The 24,033-nt window shown below is 35.8% G+C and overlaps 1 pseudogene; it reads left to right on the forward strand.

The window, feature by feature from the left end:
• The first annotated feature begins 899 nt into the window (after positions 1 to 899).
• On the forward strand, positions 900 to 23,455 carry LOC127422220 (NACHT, LRR and PYD domains-containing protein 12-like; annotated as a pseudogene).
• Positions 23,456 to 24,033: the final 578 nt, after the last annotated feature.

Consider the following 24,033-nt stretch of genomic DNA (forward strand, 5'->3'; position numbering starts at 1 on the left):
ATATCTAGTATGCAAACAGTTTGCTATCCCAGGTGATTCCAAATATGTGCAAGACTGTGCATTGTTTGCTTAGCCAGGAGAGGGTGACCATTGTTGGGTGTAATGCATTACTAAGTGATTAAGTACTGTAATTAAATTACTTTTTCATTGAAAAAAGTAAAGTACGGGATTACTCTTAATTTTTCAGTAATTTAATTACGGTTACTTCTGATGTAATTGCGTTAAATACTGTATAGACTATAGAACATTTCTATACAAAACAATAGTGAATTTAAAATCGAAATTTAATGTCTAATATTAAAATATATGTTTTCTAATTTAACGCTGCCCCCTTAAATTCTTTGGCCAGTTCATGAATAATTTATTTGATTTTATATTATTTATTTGAAAGAATTAAAAGAACAGTTTCATGTCTATCCTTGTATATTTTATCTGGTCGAGGTTGATAAGGGTTTTAGAAAGTAACGCAATTACTTTTCAGACAGATTAATTAGTACAGGAATCTAATTACACTGTAGAAGATGTAATTAGTAATTAGTAATTAAGTACTTTTTTAGAGTAACTTACCTAACACTGAGGGTGACGCACCGTAGTTTTAATTTTGTGTCTTTTTTTTTGGTGAAAATAAAAGGTTTCTATTATAGTATGTATTTTTAACATTCAAATATATTGCTTCTGATTTTCATTTTTATTTTGTAGCTATATTTTATAAGTATAACCGGTCCTACTTGACCCGCTCCAAAAGGGATTCTAACCAACGTCTCCGGCATGGGAGGCAGGCGTGCTAACAAGGAGGCTAAACCTCACTCCCATCTGGGTCACGGAACCACTGCAACCGGTTCTGCTCGACCCACTCCGAACAGGATTCAAACTGGCATTTCCGGAATGGGAGGCAGGCGCGCTAACAAGGAGGCTAAAGGCTACAGCCTCTAGCGTTAGTCGCTAGTGTGCCACTTGAGGCCAGGGGAGTGAGGTTTATACACACTGCACAGCACGTACCAGCTGGCCACCGTTACACTCATCCCCTAAACCTCACTCCTATCCAGGTCACGGAACCACCGCAACAGGTCCCGCTCCAAATGGGATCAAACCAGGGTCTCCGGCATGGGAGGCAGGCATGCTAACGAGGAGACTAAAGGCTACAACCTCTAACCTCTGTCTAGAGTGCCTCTTAGGCTAGGGGAGTGAGGTTTAGGCTACATACTGCATAGCTACCTACCAGCTGGCTCCCTTTACATAAGCTTGGATGGCAAAACTCTCAGGGGTGATGCTTGTTTCTTTCAGGAGATCTGGCAACACTGGGCAACTCTGTTCATGCTCTTCCTAATCCTAAAAGTGAAAGTAGATTTTTTTTTTACGTCAGACATTTTAAACAGCCATTATAAAGTCTTTACAACTCGTACCTAGTAGTATCAAAGTGTTTAATCGAAACGTTTATAAAAGTGTATTCATAAGCGAATTTATATGTAGCAGCGTGATGGAAAGGTGGAGGATTTTGTGACCTGTAAACTTTTGATCAAGTGTGGCAAGATCGCTTTAAAGGTGACTTCAGTTGTTTTGTGTCGATTCTTAAACAAGCGAATTGTGTCCTGAGATCCATTTTCTCCTAAACTCGGGATGCGTTCGGATGAAATAATTATTAAGGCTATGTAGTTACTTTGATTTTTTGTGTTTTGTTTATTTTTGAATGTCTGAATCTCATTTCTGTTCAATAGTGAGGAGAAAATATTAATCAATTTAACCACTCATCATGAACGACGACACAGAAACATATATAGATGGATATTTTTCTCCAGGATGCAGGTACTTTACATATTTCTATTGAATACTCTTTGTAAAGGCAAACAGCAAAATGTGCATATTTGTGTGTTTATGTTTTTTAATTAAAATGTAAACGTTTGAGTGAATATTTTAAAGCCATTTTCGCCCACAGAACTGCCTGGATATTTTTTTGTTTCTCGCACCGTTCTCTTTACACTCTACAGCAGAGGTGCCCAAACATTTCCTACGAAGGGCCAAAAATCAAACTTGACTGAGGCCCGTGGGCCAAAAGAGAACATTGCATTATAACAGACTCAGGGCCTGAAATTCATTTCTGAAAATGATTAGGGGCATTACACGGCTCATATAGGGGGCATTTTTTTTACCTTTACAAAGTACTTTTTTTTTTTTTAGTCTAATGACTCCGTCATAATTTTTTATGTCAAATACTTTAATTTAAACAATTCAATTTTAAAATGGCATGTTTCAATAATTACAAAATTGCATGATTTCTACATTGCATAATGTGCATTGTTACTGAATTTTTTTATTTTATTTTTCTCATTCATATATTTCCAAATATTTTGGCTATTAAATTAGCAGCCTACAAAACAAATGCACCAACACAGTAGTAGAATACAGCATTTCTCCAGATTTGGCATGAGTAGCTTATAAAAAAAAAACAAAAAAAAATAAAAAAAAAAACTTACCAACTCCAAGCCAATTTAATAAAATAATGAACATTAGTCCGAGATATGAAGTGGTTAATGTTCTGTAAAATTATTATTGTATCATTAATAACGTATTATTTAACATCAAGGTCATTTAACACATCCAGATATTGTTTTTGTTAATAATATTAACGACATTGTAACATTTGATAATTTTAGCGCGTGAGCATGACACCGAACTGATGCGCAGCGCGTGAGAAGCGGAGTGCACGTCTGTGCGCGTTTATGGCGCGAGGATCCTCCACTGACTCAGCAACATCTGCACAACGGACTGCACGAAACAAATAATGTTCAGCGAAAATTCAAACGAAGAACATGATGGATATATTTATTTGGAACTATGTCATTGCAGGTTTTTTTTTGTTGTTGTTGTTGTTTTTGCCCAGGAGATGGAGATGAAAGATGTAACAGGTGTTTAAGTGTCTCTCTTCATCATGCAGCTGGTACACAAAGCATTTTTGCTATTTCTGCCTTTCTTACAAATGTGCTGCATTATGAATAATGAGGGAGCGCCAATATATGAAAGGCGTTCGCCGTCACGCGCTTGCAATGTTAACCGATTTGTTGAATATAAATGGGAACGATATAGTTTTATCGCGTCGCTCGCTTACAGGGAGTGGTATAACGAGATTTGCATGTCGAATTCACTGGTTTAAAACGGTTTATACATCTACAAACTGTATTATATTAAAATATTAAAGTTGCCCTGGTTCCCCTCCTTTATGATTTAATTATACATTTTTTTTTTACTCTGCAATCTGCTAAATTAATGCAATGAAAAGCTGCGTCAATAGCATTTATTGATTTATTTTATGTTTTGTTTTTCCCACTCTTGTCATAAATGTCAAGGCGGGCCAAATCAAATGTCATCACGTGCCAACTTTGGGCCCTAGTTTGGGCATCTCTGCTTTAGAGACTGTTGTGTGTGAAAATCCCAGGAGATCAGCACCAACAATAATGCCACGGTCGAAATCACTAAGATCACATTTTTCCCCCATTCTGATGGTTGATGTGAACATTAACTGAAGCTCCTGACCCGTATCTGCATGATTTTATACATTACACTGCTGCCACACGATTGGCTGATTAGATAATCGCATAAATAAGTAGATGTACATGTGTACCTAATAAAGTGTAAAAATGTAAAAAAAAAAAAAAAAAAATTTGTTATTAAATAATTGAATTTGATATTATTACCATTTCATTATGATTTATAAAGACTTGTTGGAAATCATGAGATTTATCATGAATATTTTTTCTATTGACAGCCATAGTTTTAAAAGGTTTGTGAGAAAAAAGAATTCTTGAACATTTGGCTTGCGTACTGAGGGTTGTAAGGCTGTATTTTCAGTAAAGCTGCTTTGGAAAAATATTTATTTATGCAAACACATTTGAAATGAATTGAAAATTTTTCTTGTCAGGTTTACGTACAAACATTAATAGTGAAAATAAAATTATAATAAAAAAAGGTTTGTAAATACAAAATAATTTTTTTTAGCAGGTAATATTTTACAAATAATATTTTAATCATATCTTTTGGCTTTGGTACAATGAAAATATTTAATTTCGCTAACATAATATCACACTATTTTTCTCACACAGTAAAATTGGGTCTTTATACTTTATCCATAAAATAACATGTCAATCGATAATCAGTATATCGATATTTTATGACAACCCTATTTAATACCGTGTTTGCCTAATGTTTGATTGGGTGGGCAAGACTCACATTTGACCATGCCTCCATCTGACACCGCATCCTAAGGGATTAACACAAATCTGTTCTCTGTTATAGTTCAGTTGAGCATGAAAGATCAGAATCAGAGTTCAGCTGTGTGTCCATGAAAAGTGACCAGTCTTTAGATTGGCCATTTGACTTTAAGGGTGGAGACACATGGCTTCTCAGGTATCAACATTTCCATAAAGCATTATTATAGAATCACGTTTTTATATTATGATGTTTTATATTAAGAGATTGGAAAAATGTTCACGTGAATTGTTTGTAATTTTTTATCTTTCACACAGAGAGACACTTCTGCATTATGAGTTTATAGTTTCTGTATTAACAGAAAAGTTAAAGTGCTCTTAAAAGCACATTTAATGATAAATTAATATTTTAATAGTTGAATACATTCATTCAATGGATTACATTTAATGTTCTCTTGTAGTCCATTTCAGGAGGAGACATCAGAACCAGAACCCAGCGGTGTGTCTATAAAGAGTGACCAGTCTAAGAAGTTTCCATTGAACTTTAAGGGTGGAGACACATGTTCTGCTTTCAGGTATAACATTTCTGTTCATTTCTATAAAAGATATTATTATTGTTTGACATTTTTTATAGTATGGTGTACTACATTTTTTTATTATACTGTATATATATATAATATATAAGTTATACATAAATGTGGGTCGAATTATTCAATAAAAAAAAAACAGTCAATTTATGATTGATCATGACATTCAGTAAGTCTAATGACACTGATCAGATAATTAATTCAGGCAGATAATCAAACACAGAGAGGTAAACAGACATAAAATCAGCTGTATCAGCTGTGGAGATGTGTCAAAGAACTGGCCTGGAGACCGGAAGGATGAAGTTAGCATAATCTAAATCACTAAAACAGTTTGCAACTATTATAAAAAGCCAGGCTAGAGGCTAAAGGCCCCTCTGGGTAAAAGGCACCTTTGATATTAATTTCTCCCAAAACACTAAGTAGCAACAAAAACTACCACAGCACTTTTCTAAACACCCGTTTGTCAGTGTGCACTGCTAAATTTGACTGATCCATGAGATCTTTGCGTGTCGTGTTTAAAGGTTGATTTTGAGCATTTCATTTTCAACTAATGTGCATAAAATAAATAAATAAAAAGTTTTTGGCGGTCCATATTCTCAAATGTTAAGTCAAAAGTAAAATGAGGGGGGAAAATGCTTCCACATGGTGTTCCACTTGCACTGATGCCACAGTATACTACCCATAATAGTATACTACCCAAGCTTCATAATAACAGTGAAATACCATGTTCAAACAGACGGAACACAACACACTGGAACCGAACGTGAGGATCTTGAGACACACATTTTCAAGTTGAACACCTTTCCTGACAAAGTGTTTAAAAAACTCCTTGCTTAATCTGAGAAACACCTATTAGAGAGCAAGACGCAACAGCCAATTACCTCCACCTACTGTAAAGGGCTGTTCACATCGAACGGTTTTGCAACCATCCATTTGTTTCTATGTAAACGAGCGCTAGACGAGCGTCTTTGTTTCTCTTTGTTTTTGTTTACTCAGTGTCTCGTGCAGGAGCGCTGTTTTTTTAGATGCTGTGTCAAATCAAAAAGAACTTTAAAAAGCATCTTGAGACACTGCTTTCTGTTCAGCTGTATTTGTTATGCTGTGTCTAGCCTTTTTTTAGCGCAAGAATGCGATCGATCTGAATTCATCCTTAGTGCTTGGCACACATCCAAAATTTGAATGCACAGTTTTAAAATTTTAATGTGCATTTTTCAAATTTAGAAGTTTTATTTGACAACCCTATCAGTAACCTTATAAAAGTAGTTTATTCAACAAGGAGGGGGTCCCCTCATGGGGGCTTCCATGTTAGACATGACCAGCTGAATACTACTCGCTTAATCTGAGTAACCGTCCTGTTATTGGACACTTTCACTCATGGATTAAATTATTCATGGCTGACTGTGGATAGTGAGTTTCTGCAACATCACCTGCAACTGAAGATGATTGTGTTTGTATGATACTATATCCAGTCCGATAGGTGTCAGTGTTCAAGTTCAAGATGACGTATTCAAAAAAATCCTGAGTGCACCTTTAAGTGGGGGAATAGATTTGTAATGAAAAATGTTAAAAGTGAGCTTACATTTACTGATCCAATCACAATGGAGATTAATTTGTTTATAGAATACTTGAGATGTTATATAATGCCAAATGTGTTTGAAATTAACAGGACATGTTTAACCCTTTTCTAAAGTAGACATTATCTTAATTTGTTACTCAAAAAGCATCTTGCTGTCTCAAAATTATTTGCATTAGTTGATACATTTTGCACTATAACTATTGCCCCTATATCTACGCAATACAATATCACTATAACCCCTCTAGGGACCTTTTACCCCAAGTGAGAACTCAAAACTTAATCCCCAATGCAGTAAAAGCATTTACTAAAACCAAGCTGCAAAAACGCATCGTTCTTTACTTCTGCGACTATCCTGTGTCACTAGGGGTACATTAATTTATGACCTTAACACCTACTTTTACATCAACGCACCCTTGGCCCCCCCACTGGTGCTTCAGTTCATGAACTGATAGAGAAGGACAAACAAGGCCTACTGTGGCCTAACTATTCCTGAATACCAAAGGGGACCCATCTGGACTATTTTAAATTATTTTTGTATTTAAACATGAACAGACAGACATCTTTGACCACTTGATACATATCTTGGGCTGCTTTTAAAAGACACGGTGTCAAGTTACAACTCTGAAGAAGAGAATCCATATCTGTCATTCAGCTGCTGCCTCTTGCTGTTTTGAGCACAAACTTTTGTCATATGTGAAGGGGGAGGAGAAATTATACGTGGGTGACAATGCGTCAGATGCTTCGCCCATAAGGTCTTCCACATAGAATGCTCCTGTGCTTCCTCATTCAAGCGTTCTCGGTAAGCTTCCTCCATCCTTGATCCTTGCCTCCACGTGGTGCATTTAGACAATTAATACGGCCTTTATAATGGCGGTCTTTGATTGGTTTCTTGGTCACGGACTCGAGGACGGAGCAAGGAAACAAGGATGTACAATTTAAGAAATGAGAACCACCCACCAAAACATATTTGGTAGAATGAAAGGTAAGTAACCTGAATCAATATCAGAGAAGTTGATTCTTTATTGTCTTCATGCTGTTTAAGGCCAATCCTGCCTCCCAGACCAGTCGTAACAGAACCTATCTGTAAGAAGAGGAAGTATGATCAGTCTATGAATCTGCCACAAGACTTTAATGAAAGCATGTTTCCTGGTTTCAGGTAAAATGAAGAATTTTTTGTTTGTTTGCTTTAGATGCTGCAATAGGTCATCATGTTACTCAAAAATATTATAAATAATTGATACATTTCATAAACGTATGTTTTGTGTCCCATGATACAGAAAACAAACAAACATTTTGCTTTAAATATTTACAGTACTTCTCTAACTTGTGTAATCATTCTTTATTTTAATTTTACAGTTTTGACTCTGAATTTGTCCTCAACACATTTAGATTAAATATGAAGACAAAGTTTCAGTGTTTGTATGAGGGAACAGCAAAGCAGGGAAACCCAACACTCCTGAATGAGATTTACACAGAGCTCTACATCACAGAGAGTGAAAGTGGAGAGATCAGTAATGAACATGAGGTGAGACAGATTGAGACACAATCCAGGAGAACAACAACAGAGGATACACCAATCAAATGCAATGAGATCTTTAAACCTTTACCGGGACAAGACAAACCCATCAGAACTGTGCTGTCAAAGGGAGTCGCTGGCATTGGAAAAACAATCTCTGTGCAGAAGTTCATTCTGGACTGGGCTGAAGGGAAAGCAAATCAGGACATCCACCTCATATTTCCACTTCCTTTCAGAGAGCTCAATTTGTTGAAGGACAAAAAACTGAGTCTTTCAGATCTTCTACATATCTTCTTCCCAGAAACAACGGAAATTGACATTTCCAGTGATAACTTTAGAGTTTGCTTCATTTTTGATGGTCTGGATGAGTGTCGTCTGTCTCTGGATTTTCAGAGCAATGTGAGGTTGTGTGAAGTATGTGAATCATCCTCAGTGGACGTGCTGCTGACAAACCTCATGAAGGGGAATCTGCTTCCCTCTGCTCTCATCTGGATCACCTCCAGACCAGCAGCAGCTGATCTCATCCTCTCTGAGTCTGTTGATCGAGTGACAGAGGTACGAGGCTTCAATGAGCCACAGAAGGAGGAATACTTCAGGAAGAAAATCAGTGATCAGAGTCTGGCCAATAGAATCATCACACACCTGAAGTCATCAAGGAGCCTCTATATCATGTGTCACATCCCAGTGTTCTGCTGGATTTCAGCCACTGTTCTAGAGAGAATGTTGAGTGAAGCAGAGAGTGGAGAGATCCCCAAGACTCTCACTCAAATGTACACACACTTCTTGATCATTCAGACAAACATCAAACATGAAGAAGGACTATGAGGAGAAAGTGAAAGATGAAGACATGATCCTCAAACTGGGGAAACTGGCTTTTGAGCAGCTTGTGAACGGTAATCTGATCTTCTACGAGGAAGACCTGAGAGAGTGTGGCATTGATGCGACAGAAGCATCAGTGTACTCAGGATTGTGCACTCAGATTTTCAGAGAAGAGTTTGGCTTGTATCAGGGGAAAGTGTACTGCTTTGTTCATCTGAGCATTCAGGAACATCTCGCAGCTCTATATGTGCACCTCTCCTTTACAAACAATAACATCAATGCATTTGACCAGATTAATAAACCAACTCATAGAGCCAAGAAAGAGCTGACTTCATTATCTGATCTGCATCAGAGAGCTGTGGATGAAGTATTAGACAGTAAAAATGGACATCTGGACCTTTTCCTTCGTTTCCTTTTAGGACTCTCGCTGGAGTACAATCAGATACTTTTACGTGGCCTAGAGATGCAGATAAGAAACAGTTCTCATAGGAAAGAGGAGACAGTGGTGTTTATCCAAATGAGAATCTGGTGTGATCTCGCTCCGAAGAAATCAATCAATCTGTTCCACTGTTTAAATGAACTGGGTGATCATTCCCTTGTGAAGGAAATTCAGAACTATCTGAAATCTGGTCAAGTAAGAAAAGAAAAACTCTCTCCATCACAGTGGTCAGCTTTAGTTTTTGTGTTGTTGACCTCAGAGCAGAAGATGGATGTGTTTCAGCTGAGTGAATTTGTTGGAGCACAAAATAAGGCAGATGAAGCTCTTCAGAGGCTGCTTCCTGTGTTAGAAGAATACAGATCAGTTCAGTAAGTAAAACCTGGAACAATAACTTTCTGTTAAATATTATTATTAACAAAGAAAAAGTTAAAACTCACAAATTGGTATGTAACGGTTTCTCGCTTTTAAAACTGATGGTTTTCATACCATTGACATCGCGTAATTCACGGTATTGCATTAATATATACAAAAAAAAAACAAAAAAAAAAATTCTGAACTTTTCTAAAATCCAAAATCAGTTAAATTAAGACAGAATTGGCTACAATTACACCACATCACATAAACTTGATGTGAAAAAATAAATCTCGAAATTGTGACTTCCTTATTTTACATCACTCATCCATCCGTTTATTTTAAACGATGATATGCTCAACCTTTATTTTCCATACCGAAGCAGTTGAAATCCACAGTGTGGGTATCTTAAAAGACCCACGAGACACAGTCAATGTTTCTCAGTTACCCAGTTTGTAAGGTTTGCCACAAAGTATCTGCTCAGGCAGGAAACACTTCAAACTTGATTCATGAACTTGAGCATCGTCCTGTGGATTTTGCTGAGATAAATGAAAATACAGTATATAAGATAATAAATTAGAACCCTTTTCATAAAATACACCAAGTGCAATATTTGTTAGTGCAAAATCAATAGTTTTACATTATTTGTAATGACTTGTTATGTTTAGGTAGGCTAACACAGTGTTTGTCCTTTTTGTCACACAAATGCAGAAAACAGATTTAAGTGCTTATATGCAAAACATTATGATGGGCAAACTGTCTGTTCATGCATTTACAGTATTTACCTGAGTGCAGTGCAACAGTGGGCTAACAATGTGTTTAATACTAAGAATAATGAAATGTTTTATTTGTAAAGTACTACAGTAAATAACCAGTTTCAGAAGTGCTTTAGGCATACAGGAAATGATAATGTCGCAGAAAATAGACAGTACTGGGAAAAAACTGCAAATGAATAAACATTACTTTTTAGTAGATATTGTTTAGAATAAAACTATATTTCAACAGCAACCAATTACTGAATCAAATGCATATCTAAACTCTTAACCTGGGCTGTAATCATTACAAGTTATCATTATTATTATTATTATTATTATTATTTTGTGTTCTAAATTTAGTTTCATAAATCTTACAAAATTATGTTTGACAGTAAGGCATACAATTCAATTGCAGTAGTGAACATATCTTTTTTAATTTATCTACAACTTAATATTAAACTATTAAGTGCCCTTAATACCGTAATACTGTGGTATTTGTTTTTTGACAGTTATCATACCTACTTACATATTATTAGTGTTGTAAATGTCACGTATTGATGTATACAGTGAGACCGAATGATTTCTAGATGAAGACTTAATGCTGTCAGATTTAAGTCTGTGTCTGGATATAATACTTAAGTGAGTTAATGCGTGACATGTGAAAACTCAAGTGGTGATGTGCTACTAGCTCTTCACACAAGTGCCTCATCAAACACTGCCAGCAAAACTCAGTGATCCCCTTTAATTATTTAATTAATGTTTTTGTTTGAAAATTTTTTGTTTTATTTTTGATTTACAAAAACTATAGATTATTTGAAAAGTAGAGAGTATAAGTGATGTAATTTTTTTAAATGTATATGCATACTTCAGTGACCTTTAAGGTTGTGCTTAACTTATTTATTCTTGGTGTTTTCTTTTTATGCTGTTTTTTATTATTCTGATCCTTTCCCGATTGTGCTTTAAAACTTTTCTCCAATTTTCTCAAATTTACATCCCTATTTGCATCCTTTTGTCTGCGCTTTATGGTGTCATCTATGATATGTAAAGGCTTACTGTGAGAACATTTAAGTAGAAATACCTAATACCTCATTTTTACCTGTCAAAATGACAGAAAGCATTTGAAATATTCAAAAATGTTTTTAAAATTTGGTAAATGATGGAGAATTTTTGATTAACAAAACATCTGATGTAATAATTAATAGGGTTGTATCGGTTCACTAATCACACGATTCGGTTCACGATACTGAACTCACGGTTCGGTTCATTTCACGATTCTTTAATCTAAGCCTGAATCAAGAAAAGCTACGATTGAAAGTTTTTTTTTTATTATTACTGTATAGACATATGCAATACAGTTCGTTTAATTAAAAATGTAGCTAAAAGTAGGCTACTGTTCTTAAAAGTGCTAAATGTTCCATCAGAGATGTACTGCGACTAAAAATCTGCTCAGAACATGGCAATGGTGACACCAAATGGAAATATTGGCTAATTTTTCATCTTACTGAAAATACAGAATTATGTTAGATACATATGCTGCCTACACACTGTTACTGATACATTTAAAATATTTTAAATAAAACAAATTATTTTTGTAAAATAGTATTGTCTCTGATTACATCTAAATATTATTTAAAAGAAGTACATATTTAATGGAAATGTGTGCTTATTCATTTAAATAATAATTTACTGAAGGAATCAAATCAGACATAACATATTAGGATTATAGTCCCCCATAGCATTATTATACATAATATTAGGCATTATATATAGTAGATTAATATGACACAATCATTAAACCTCTGTAAACTTTAATTTTCTCTCGTTCAGTCAGAGCAGATCAGTCTCGCACTTCAAACGGACATTCGATCCCTCGCGCTGAAAATGTGCATCTCTCTCCCGCTGGTAGTTTCAGTTTTCGCAGTTTCAGCTGAACTCATCGTATAACACCTGTGGCTGCTAGTGTGCAATCAAATTTTAGAACTCCTTGTGTGCAATGAAGCGATTAACATTTGTATGCATGTGCTACGTAGGTGTAGGATGTTGTGCGTATTGGATAGAACAGTCACTAAAATAAAAAAAAGCCCCATCTCCACGATGCGCATAGCCACATTTTTTGAACCGCGAGGTATCGTGCCACAATAAACCGCTACACTCCTAATAATTAAAGTAGCATTTCCATTTTTCACGGCTAAGTGCAATCAGATCACTTTCTCTATGTGTAAATAATGCAACGTAGCTAATCCACATACTATTTGGATACAGAACATATAATGAAATTAGTATGTTATTGCCAGTTGTAAAGGGAGCCAGTAACTGTACCACTGCTGTTGCCACATGCTCCCATTGTGAGTGGATCTTGGCGGTGATTCAGTGAGACAGTTCGAGGGGAGGCTGATTCTTATCACAACAGTCAATAGGGGTATTGTGTGATATAGGTTATTTTCATTTCAAGCAGACTGAAATTCCTTAAAGAACAAAATGTTTAAAAATGTGACACAAACAGTCTGCTCATATGTCTTGAATGAAATTCAGGCTTCTCTTTCTGTACTTTTTGCCCACTATTGTTGGAGTGTGTATGTAGGTTTTTTTCTTACACTGTAAGAATTGTGTTCATAAAAGTGTTTTTCATCTCTGCAGGTTGAGTATGTGTGGTGTCACAGATGTAGGTTGTTCTGCTCTGGCTTCAGCTCTGAGATCAAACCCCTCACACCTGAGAGAACTGAATCTGTCTGGAAATAATCTGGGAGAATCAGGAGTGAAGAAACTCTCTGCTGGACTGGAGAATCCTCACTGTAAACTGGAGAAACTAGAGTAAGATCATCTCTGATAGTCACTAACAATGTGTTATTCAGTATGTTAAACTCATTAACATAAGATGGTAAACATCATTGAATTGTGTCAACCATCAAACAGATATTTCAGTCATCTACAGGATTTGTGAAGTGATCAATCAAAAATAAATGATTTACATGAAGAAGATTATTTGAATATTAGATGTTATATAATCATTTAGAAATGTTCAACTTTATTTATTATTTAATTTTTTTTTTTTTATGTATGATTTGACATTGTCACTCTTTAACAATGAAGTCTGTTGATCTAGTGTGTGTTCTGAACTGAGAGAGTAAATAGTGTGTCATTGTTCTCTGCAGGTTGAGTATGTGTGGTGTCACAGATGAAGGTTGTGCTGCTCTGGCTTCAGCTCTGAGATCAAACCCCTCACACCTGAGAAAACTGAATCTGTCTGGAAATAATCTGGGAGATTCAGGATTGAAGAAACTCTCTGCTGGATTGGAGAATCCTCACTGTAAACTGGAGAAACTAGAGTAAGATCATTGTTGTTTATTCAGCATCTGACACTTTTATTTTCCATGAGTTGATTTTTATTTTAAGGAAAATATTTTAAAATGTTTCTTATTGTTGTATGAAGATCAGATGCCTTTAATGTATAGATTTTTTCAGAATCAGACTTTCTTAAAATAGATATAATATAGAAATCTTAAAATACATCATAAAAATATTATTATATTTAATAAACTATGATAGTCTAAAAAAGAGTGAAATAAATAAACGACTTAATATTTATGTTATGAACATGATTCATAACAATTTTACACAAATTACGAAAGTCTCACAGCGATGGCATCACTACAGTTTTGCAATAGTGTTTTAAGAGTTTATTTTTCAAATGCCCACAGGCCAAAAGTGCTAAAAATTGAAGAAACACCCATATGACTTTAAAGGGATAGTTCACCCAATTCTCTCATTATTTACTCACCCTATGCCATCCCAGATGTGTATGGCTTTCTTTCTTCAGCAGAAAAAAAAAAAAAAAAGATTTTGGAAGCATATCTCAGCTCTGTAGGTCCTTTTAATACAAGTGAACGGTGATCAGACCTTTAAAGCTAAAAAAATTACATAAAAGAAACATAAAAGTAATCCAGATGACTCCAGTGGTAAAATCCATATCTTCAGAAGCGATATGATAGGTGTGGGTTTAAATATTAGATCCTTTTTTACTCTAAATCTCCACTTTCACTTCAACATTCAGATGTGAAAATGAAACTAAACAGGCACCACATGTGGCTTTCAGATGTAAAAGTGAAAGTGGAGATTTAGAGTAAAAAAAGAACTTACATTTTTATCTGTTTCTCAGCCACATCTATCATATCGCTTCTAAAGACATAGATTTAGCCACTGGAGTCATGTGGATTACTTTTATGTTTTCTTTATGTTTAATTAAATTTTTGGAGCTGCAAAGGTCTGATCGCCATACACTTACACTGTAAGGATCCATAGAGCTGAGATATTCTTCTAAAAATCTTCATTTGTGTTCTGCTAATGAAAGAAAGTCATACACATCTGGGATGGCATGGGGGTGAGTAAATGATGAGAGAATTTTCATTTTGGGTGAACTATCCCTTTAACAGATAATGAAACAGAATTAAATAAACTAATTTTAAGTGTTCACCCCCTCTATGGCCGTGTGTTCAGGTGATTGAGCTGTAAATGACTATGAGCTGCTCCTCAGTAACATCATACTGCAGCACTTATAGAAACACTAAAAAACATATTTCACGGCACAGTCAACATACACATTTCTAAACACTCACTCTCAGCATAGTCTGGGCATGCTTAATTCATTCTTTCATATTTCTACAGGGAATCTCTTTCAATATTGTAATGATACACTGTATATAAATGGATGCAGCATCATTCAAACATAATAGTTTTCAATTATTGATGTCATTATAGTAATTGACTATTCACAGTCAGCAATGATTGTTTTATCCATGCATTAAAGTGTCCAATAACTGGGCAGTTACTGCAATTAGGCAAGTAGTATTCATATGGTCATGTGATTTAAACATGGCAGCCCCCATGAGGGGACCCTCTCCATGTAGAATAAAACAGCTTTCATAAGGTTACAGATATGACTGGAGTCTCATGATTTTATACATTCCGTGTGTTTCAAAATTAATATGAATTTCTTTAGGAGTGAAACATGTTTAATTAGGAACAAATGACTGAGTATACCTTTAAAGTGATCACATCAGTAAATAGGGCTGTGTATCACCACAGATGCCCCGATTCGATTCGATTATGATTCACAAGATCTCAGTTCGATTCGATCTGATTTGATTCTCGATCCGATAAATATAGATTAGTTAGACATTGAAAATTCAGTACTACTAATTGGAGAGATGTTTCTAAAGCTGTACATGGAACACCAATTTAAAAATAAATAAGAGTGCAGTGTTTCTTACAGGATTCAGCAGTGAGGGGAGACGTGTAGACTGCCCCCTCAAATTTTATATACTGTATGTATATACAGTACATTATTCATAGTAATGTTGTGAATCCGGTTTGGTGCCATTTGGGTGTAGTAAAAAGCATGCAGGATTGGTACTTAGCTCATTTTAAGAGCAAACCATAACTATTTCAGTAGTGAATAGTGAACATAGTTATTGTTAGCTATCAAAATTAGCTAAGTAACTACCAATCCTGCGCGCTTTTTACTACACATAAATGGTGCCAAACCTATTCACAACATTACTGTAAATAATGTAACCATTTTGACTTTAAAAATGTTCAGACAAGTAATCTGTCAAGTCTGTTGCTTTTATAAGAATTTCTGAAAGAAATGACATTTGTAATTATGTTTCAAATTCCTACCATCTACAGTATTTCATACTAAGTGTTTAGTTGGTTCTGAAGGCCTGACGGAGGGTATAGAATTCCGACTGTCCAGTTGGTCAGCTGCTTCACTTAGAAGACGGGACAAGCCAGCCATTCTCCTCGACGGCTTAAATGTTAATAATGTGAGAACGGCTTGAAATGGCAATTAACCAGCATCGACCAATGACAGCTTCTGTAACATCTGGGCAATGAGTGACGACAGTAAATTAGGCACTGCCCCATCCCCTCTCAGTGGGAAATCGATAGAAGGGCCATAGACAATAGAAAAAGCAATAGGCAAATTAAAAATACAACTATCAATCACTCCGTAATCACATAATTAATAATAATAAAAAAAATCTATTTAATCATAAATTCTGTATTATCAATAATTAAATTGAATATTGCATTTGTAATTTTTTTTATCTATGTTTTTATTAATTGGTCATTTTTTGGGTTATCAAATTGTTGATTCTTTTAAGTATTTATCCACATTATTTCTCAGTTGAGTTATTAATTTATCTATTGATTTATCAAATGATTTATTGATATCTCAATTGATTTATCGATTAATCAATTGATTTATAGATTTCTCAATTGATTTATCAACTGATTTATCAATTAATTTATCAATTTATCAATAAATTAGTCAATTTATCAATTGATTTATCGATTCATCAATTGATTATTGTGTGTCACATATGGGCCCCCATAGCCCCGAATGTCAAGTGATTAATGACCTCCCACTGGCAGATGCTAATGTGCGATTCCTATCCCTCCTTGCCTGGCCGGATATTGTTACTGAAGCTCATCTGGAAATCACCGGAAAAATCAACACATATTCAGAATACAAAAATGAAGTAACTGTATTTAGCCCTCAATATGTTTTTTAAGCATCTGTATTCAGAATACAGTTACTTCATTAAATTGTGTTAGGGTTCTTTTAGAATACTTCTCTCATAATGAACACACAGTAAGGCAGAATGTGAAAGAAAAAAATTTCTTGTCAGTCCAACAGTGTTTTTCTAAACACAGCACGGCAAACATGTGTCCTCTCGCTCTCTTTTCCCCAAACCAGGTGCAGCGCATGCCAGGGTCGCACTTTCATGCCAAACTGGGCTAATTTAAAAACTCAATTGCAGGAAAACATAATAGAATCTCAGGTTGTGGTTTCTGGGATACTTTAAAGTTAACTGCAGGTGCCATAAGGTTTGATGGTAGATACTAGATAATGAAAAATACAACGTCTTATTCATGTATAATGATCCTTGTCAAACACACGCTCTCGTGTTGGTTGTGATTCTATTGAAACCGTGATGGTAAAACTCAGATTTCAAAGCGTTTCAGAATTCCACATGTGAGCGACTGCTGTAAGTCCTTATCTTGAAAATACTGTCCACAGACGAAAGTGGTTCCTCATTTAATAACAAAGTTATCTCCTTCGTGTTTAATTGCCTGAACCCACCGAGCTTGTACAATGTTCAGCATCTTTTGAAAATTCATGGAAAGACACATCCGGACGTTTTCTTTTAGGATTTGTGCAAATAGAAATACACTGTAATGGTACTGGTTCTTATGCTACAAAGCAATGCGGTGTGCTCTAGCGGTCAACAAAAAAATATGACTTCCCCGCTTACCCCCTTCTCTATCACTTCCCTCCTGGTGAACAGGTGACTATATACCTATACCAACAATAACCATGTGACTCAATATCCACCTAGATCTCGTGAAATCACAACACAGACACACACATATAATAATTTATGTCTCCCACATTCCAGTCCCTAATTATTATCACAAAATAATTACACGTTACACATTAACAAGAGACATGATTTTTTTATAGTCCATATTCATCGTCATTGCCACATTACATGCATACACTGTCTTGGGGCAGTGGTCACTCAGCATGGGGCAGTGGTAGCTCAGCGGTTAAGGCTCTGGGTTACTGATCAGAAGGTTGGGGGTTCAAGCCCCAGCACCACCAAGATGCCACTGTTGGGCCCTCGAGCCTATCTGCTCTAGGGGTGCTGTATCATTGCTGACCCTGCACTCCGACCCCAGCCTAGCTGGGATATGTGAAAAAGAAGAATTTCACTGTATATGTGCAAATGTATAATGTGTGATAAATAAAGAAAATTAATTATAAATTATCTTCATCCACATGCAAAAAGAAAAAGTGTTAAGTCAGGCGAGAAATACCCAGGACTTAGTCTAGTCAGAGTGATCTTTATCATCACCATTTGCAAGGTCCATTGGTCAGAGTCATTGTCCAAGTATCAAGTAACATAAACAAAGTCATCCAACTTCTGCTTCCAGTAGTAGGCAGACCTTGGTTATCAACCTGTCCAGACAGCTGATTTTAGTTTTAACTTGCACCTTATGCAGAAATCCTCTTCTGTCTGGAAAAGTTTGGATTACTTTTCCCATGATCCAAGAGTTGCGAGGTGCTGTTATCAACAATAAGCACTATGTCCCCCGGCATAAAGTTGCGTTAGACTCCTGACCATTTCTGACGTTCCTGCAATTGTGGTAAGTATTCCTTGACCCATCTCTTCCAGAATAAGTCTGACATTTTCTGAATCTGCTTCTATCACCTACGAGCATAAACATCTTCATTTTGGAATCCTCCTGGTGGTAATGATGTTGAGGTCTTCAGAAACAATTGGTGGTTCAGTGTTAAAGCTTCCAGGTTGCATGGGTCTGGAGATAATTTGGCAATTGGATGACCATTGAAGATGGTTCCACTTCACAAAGAACAGTGTGCAGGCCGAGTTCTATTCAAGGTAGAGTTAAGGACTTTCTGCACTGATCTAATTCCCTAACACTCTACACTACACTCCCTCTACACTTTACCTCAAAGGGTCCGAAATAGTCCACTCCAACACAAGTAAATGGAGGTTTATCTGGAGTGACTCTTTCTGACAGTAGGTCTGCCATCTGCTAGCACCCTGGAAGTGCATTCAACCATCGACAGGTGACACACTTGGACAGCACTCTCCTTATAGCTGTACTTTCACCAGTAATTCAACATTTCTGGTGCAATTTGGACAACGTGATTGCGACCACTATGTCCCACCTCTTGTGTATGTATGGTAGGAGGGTGTTTGAGATATAGAATTCTTGGCCAAAATTAGTGGATGTTTGGATTCTTCAGGCATAGATGCCCTACTAAGTCGACCACCAACTCTTAAGACACCACCTTCAAGTATTGGACAAAGCCCATAAATATGGCTACTCCCCTTCACACTTTCATCTTTTTTCAGCTTAGAGAGCTCATCTGGAAACATCTTTCTTTGACAGAATATGATTATCTCCAGCTCAGCCTTCTCTAGCTCTTCCACTGAGAGATAACCTTGGTAGGTTTGACCTTTGAAAGTCCTAATTTCCTTTCCCAAGGAATTCCTTTGTTGTTGTTCATTCAAGTCAGACTGAGCAAGAGCTATTCTCAACTGTTTTCTCTTCTGACTAAGAGACAGGAGCATGTTCTTGAACCTCAAGATCCAAGCCACAGCTCTTTTCAAATGAATCCAAGAAGAGAAATGTTAAATCATGCTCATAACTACATCAACCTCTTCTTTTGGCTGTACAGAATTCACCACAACAATCATTTTGACCTCAGGGTCATCTGATATAAGTTCTTCAGTTCCATCGGGTTTGACAGTTCACTCACTTTCAGAGTGAAGAAGAAAGGGAGGACATGACACCCAAGTCTTGTTCTTAAGAAATGTGTCTGCCTTTGAACCTTAAGAGGCCATGTCTGCTGGATTCCTTGCTGTATCTACATACCCCCATTGTGAAGCTTGTGAAGCCTTGTGAATTGAAATATTCAAAAATGTTTTTAAAATTTTGTAAATGATGGAGAATTTTTGATTAACAAAACATCTGATGTAATAATTAATAGGGTTGTATCGGTTCAATAATCACATGATTCGGTTCACGATACTGAACTCACGGTTCGGTTCATTTCACGATTCTTTAATCTAAGCCTGAATCAAGAAAAGCTACGATTGAAAGTTTTTTTTTTATTATTACTGTATAGACATATGCAATACAGTTCGTTTAATTAAAAATGAAGCTAAAAATAGGCTACTGTTCTTAAAAGTGCTAAATGATCCATCAGAGATGTACTGCGACTAAAAATCTGCCCAGAACATGGCAATGGTGACACCAAATGGAAATATTGGCTAATTTTTCATCTTACTGAAAATACAGAATTATGTTAGATACATATGCTGCCTACACACTGTTACTGATACATTTAAAATATTTTAAATAAAACAAATTATTTTTGTAAAATAGTATTGTCTCTGATTACATCTAAATATTCTTTAAAAAAAATACATATTTAATGGAAATGTGTGCTTATTCATTTAAATAATAATTTACTGAAGGAATCAAATCAGACATAACATATTAGGATTATAGTCCCCCATAGCATTATTATACATAATATTAGGCATTATATATAGTAGATTAATATGACACAATCATTAAACCTCTGTAAACTTTAATTTTCTCTCGTTCAGTCAGAGCAGATCAGTCTCGCACTTCAAACGGACATTCGATCCCTCGCGCTGAAAATGTGCATCTCTCTCCCGCTGGTAGTTTCAGTTTTCGCAGTTTCAGCTGAACTCATCGTATAACACCTGTGGCTGCTAGTGTGCAATCAAATTTTAGGACTCCTTGTGTGCAATGAAGCGATTAACATTTGTATGCACGTGCTACGTAGGTATAGGATGTTGTGCGTATTGGATAGAACAGTCACTAAAATAAAAAAAAGCCCCATCTCCACGATGCGCATAGCCACATTTTTTGAACCGCGAGGTATCGTGCCACAATAAACCGCTACACTCCTAATAATTAAAGTAGCATTTCCATTTTTCACGGCTAAGTGCAATCAGATCACTTTCTCTATGTGTAAATAATGCAACGTAGCTAATCCACATACTATTTGGATACAGAACATATAATGAAATTAGTATGTTATTGCCAGTTGTAAAGGGAGCCAGTAACTGTACCACTGCTGTTGCCACATGCTCCAATTGTGAGTGGATCTTGGCGGTGATTCAGTGAGACAGTTCGAGGGGAGGCTGATTCTTATCACAACAGTCAATAGGGGTATTGTGTGATATAGGTTATTTTCATTTCAAGCAGACTGAAATTCCTTAAAGAACAAAATGTTTAAAAATGTGACACAAACAGTCTGCTCATATGTCTTGAATGAAATTCAGGCTTCTCTTTCTGTACTTTTTGCCCACTATTGTTGGAGTGTGTATGTAGGTTTTTTTTTCTTACACTGTAAGAATTGTGTTCATAAAAGTGTTTTTCATCTCTGCAGGTTGAGTATGTGTGGTGTCACAGATGTAGGTTGTTCTGCTCTGGCTTCAGCTCTGAGATCAAACCCCTCACACCTGAGAGAACTGAATCTGTCTGGAAATAATCTGGGAGATTCAGGAGTGAAGAAACTCTCTGCTGGACTGGAGAATCCTCACTGTAAACTGGAGAAACTAGAGTAAGATCATCTCTGATAGTCACTTACAACATGTTATTCAGTACGTTAAACTCATTAACATAAGATGGTAAACATCATTGAATTGTGTCAACCATCATACAGATATTTTAGACATCTACAGGATTTGTGAAGTGATCAACCAAAAATAAATGATTTACATGAAGAAGATTATTTGAATATTAGATGTTATATAATCATTTAGAAATGTTCAGCTTTATTGATTATTGAACTATTTTCTAATATTTCATAGTAATGTATGATTTGATATTGTCACTCTTTAACAATGAAGTCTGTTGATCTAGTGTGTGTTCTGAACTGAGAGAGTAAATAGTGTGTCATTGTTCTCTGCAGGTTGAGTATGTGTGGTGTCACAGATGAAGGTTGTGCTGCTCTGGCTTCAGTTCTGAGATCAAACCCCTCACACCTGAGAAAACTGAATCTGTCTGGAAATAGACAACTAAAAGTCTCAGAAAAGAAGCTGCTCTCTTTGAAGGACAATGCGCATTATAAATTGGAGAGAAAGTGAGTACTAATAATTTAATTTTCATTTGAAGTACAGTTGGAGTAATTTTTACTTACTAGAAATAAAAGGAAATTGTTCTGGTGCTTTTTAATGGAACCAAGTTTAAGATCAGGACTCTTATGTGAGCTTAATATCTTGTTAAAAATAAGACATGTATCATAAATTCACTGCTGCTTTAGTTTCTGTAGGCTTCTGAATTTAAAGTTGCTTAATTCTGCTCATAATGATGTGACTGATCTGTTGTAGTATATGAATGACAGTTTTAACTCTTACAGTGTCTTACTTTGATAGAGAGATTGTGTTTAATTGTCCACTTATAAAGAATACTTTAATGGAGACCAAGTTTGAGATATAGTTAATATTGTTGTCTGATGGTGCTAATAGTTTGTTTTTAATATTTCCTAAAAGTGACTCTTGAGTTGATTGACAGCTGTAATGCCACAAACTGCATATGTGACTCTCTGTATGTTTTATTTTAGGATGGATGGAAGCGATGAATTAGAAGCCACTACAGAGACTCACAGTCAACAGCCTGAAGATACAGAGACCCCACAGCGTTCACACATTGGAGATAAATAAATAATACTTTAATGAAAATCTAAAAATGCAGAAAGTTTGTGTGAGGGTTGGGTTAATGGGCAGTGTTGGGGGATAAAACATTTTTTTATTAACTTGACAAAAACAATAAAAGTTAATGGAATGTCCCCACCATTATTTTAAATGTTTATTTGTTATCAGCACAGGGCAAAAAGATAATGTAAATTATAATCACCAATTTTGTATTTTTGTAAAAACAAATGTGTGTATATATATATATATATATATATATATATATATATACACCTATTTCAACTGCTTTTATTTTCAGCAAACTTAACGTGTAAATATTTGTATGACCATAAAAAGTCATTCAGTCAGTATCTGGTGTGGCCACCAGCTGCATTAAGTACTGCAGTGCATCTCCTCCTCATGGACTGCACCAGATTTGCCAGTTCTTGCTGTGAGATGTTACCCCACTCTTCCACCAAGGCACTTGCAAGTTCCTGGATATTTCTGGGGGGAATGGCCCTAGCCCTCACCCTCCGATCCAACAGGTCCCAGATGTGCTCAATGGGATTGAGATTGCGCTGTCTTAGGCATCTCACAGTACAGACATTGCAATTTATTGCCTTGGTCACATCTGCAGTCCTCATGTGTGCATGCAGCATGCCTATGGCATGTTCACGCAGATGAGCAGGGACCCTGGGCATCTTTCTTCTGGTGTTTTTCAGAGTCAGTAGAAAGGTCTCTTTAGTGGCCAAAGTTATTTTAACTGTGACAATTGCCTACTCTTTGTAAACTGTTAGTGTCTAAATGACCGTTCCACAGTTGCATGTTCATTAATTGTTTTTGGTTCACCGAACAAGCATGGAAAACATTGTTTAAACCCTTTACAATAAAGATCTGTAGAGTTTATTTGGATTTTACAAAATTATCTTTAAAATAAAGTGTCTTGAAAAAGGGACGTTTCTTTTTTTGCTGAATATATATATATATATATATATATATATATATATATATATATATATATATATATATGTGTGTGTGTGTGTGTGTGTGTGTGTATATGATGCTCTTTTAAAGTTTACCATCAGATCTTCCATTCTGTTGTTTACCATTGCCATACAGAACCACTTAGAAATTAATCATAAGAAATCACCTTCTGATAATGGCCCCAAACAGAGGCACAGCATACTATAATCATCTCTCTACACGATGATGTTGTGTTGTATGTGAAGTCTATTTATTGTCATTACTGGACTGAACAGAAACATTCAGCATATTCTCAGACAGCTCAACCAATTGGCAAAAGAGCAAATCCATATGCATTAGCAATAGTATAGATCCAGTTTTCATGCAGACCATACTATAGATAACACACATCGATGTGACTGACCCCAAGGACCCAAATAATTTACTATTTATACGCTGAATTACTTACAGTAGTTATGCTAGAAAAATGGAATTAGAACAAAAAGATCACTTTAGTTAATGATGAAAAAGCGACCTTAGATTTCTATAACTATTTTTTAAT

Source organism: Myxocyprinus asiaticus, chromosome 31 (genome assembly GCF_019703515.2).
Source record: "Myxocyprinus asiaticus isolate MX2 ecotype Aquarium Trade chromosome 31, UBuf_Myxa_2, whole genome shotgun sequence".
NCBI lineage: Eukaryota > Metazoa > Chordata > Actinopteri > Cypriniformes > Catostomidae > Myxocyprinus > Myxocyprinus asiaticus.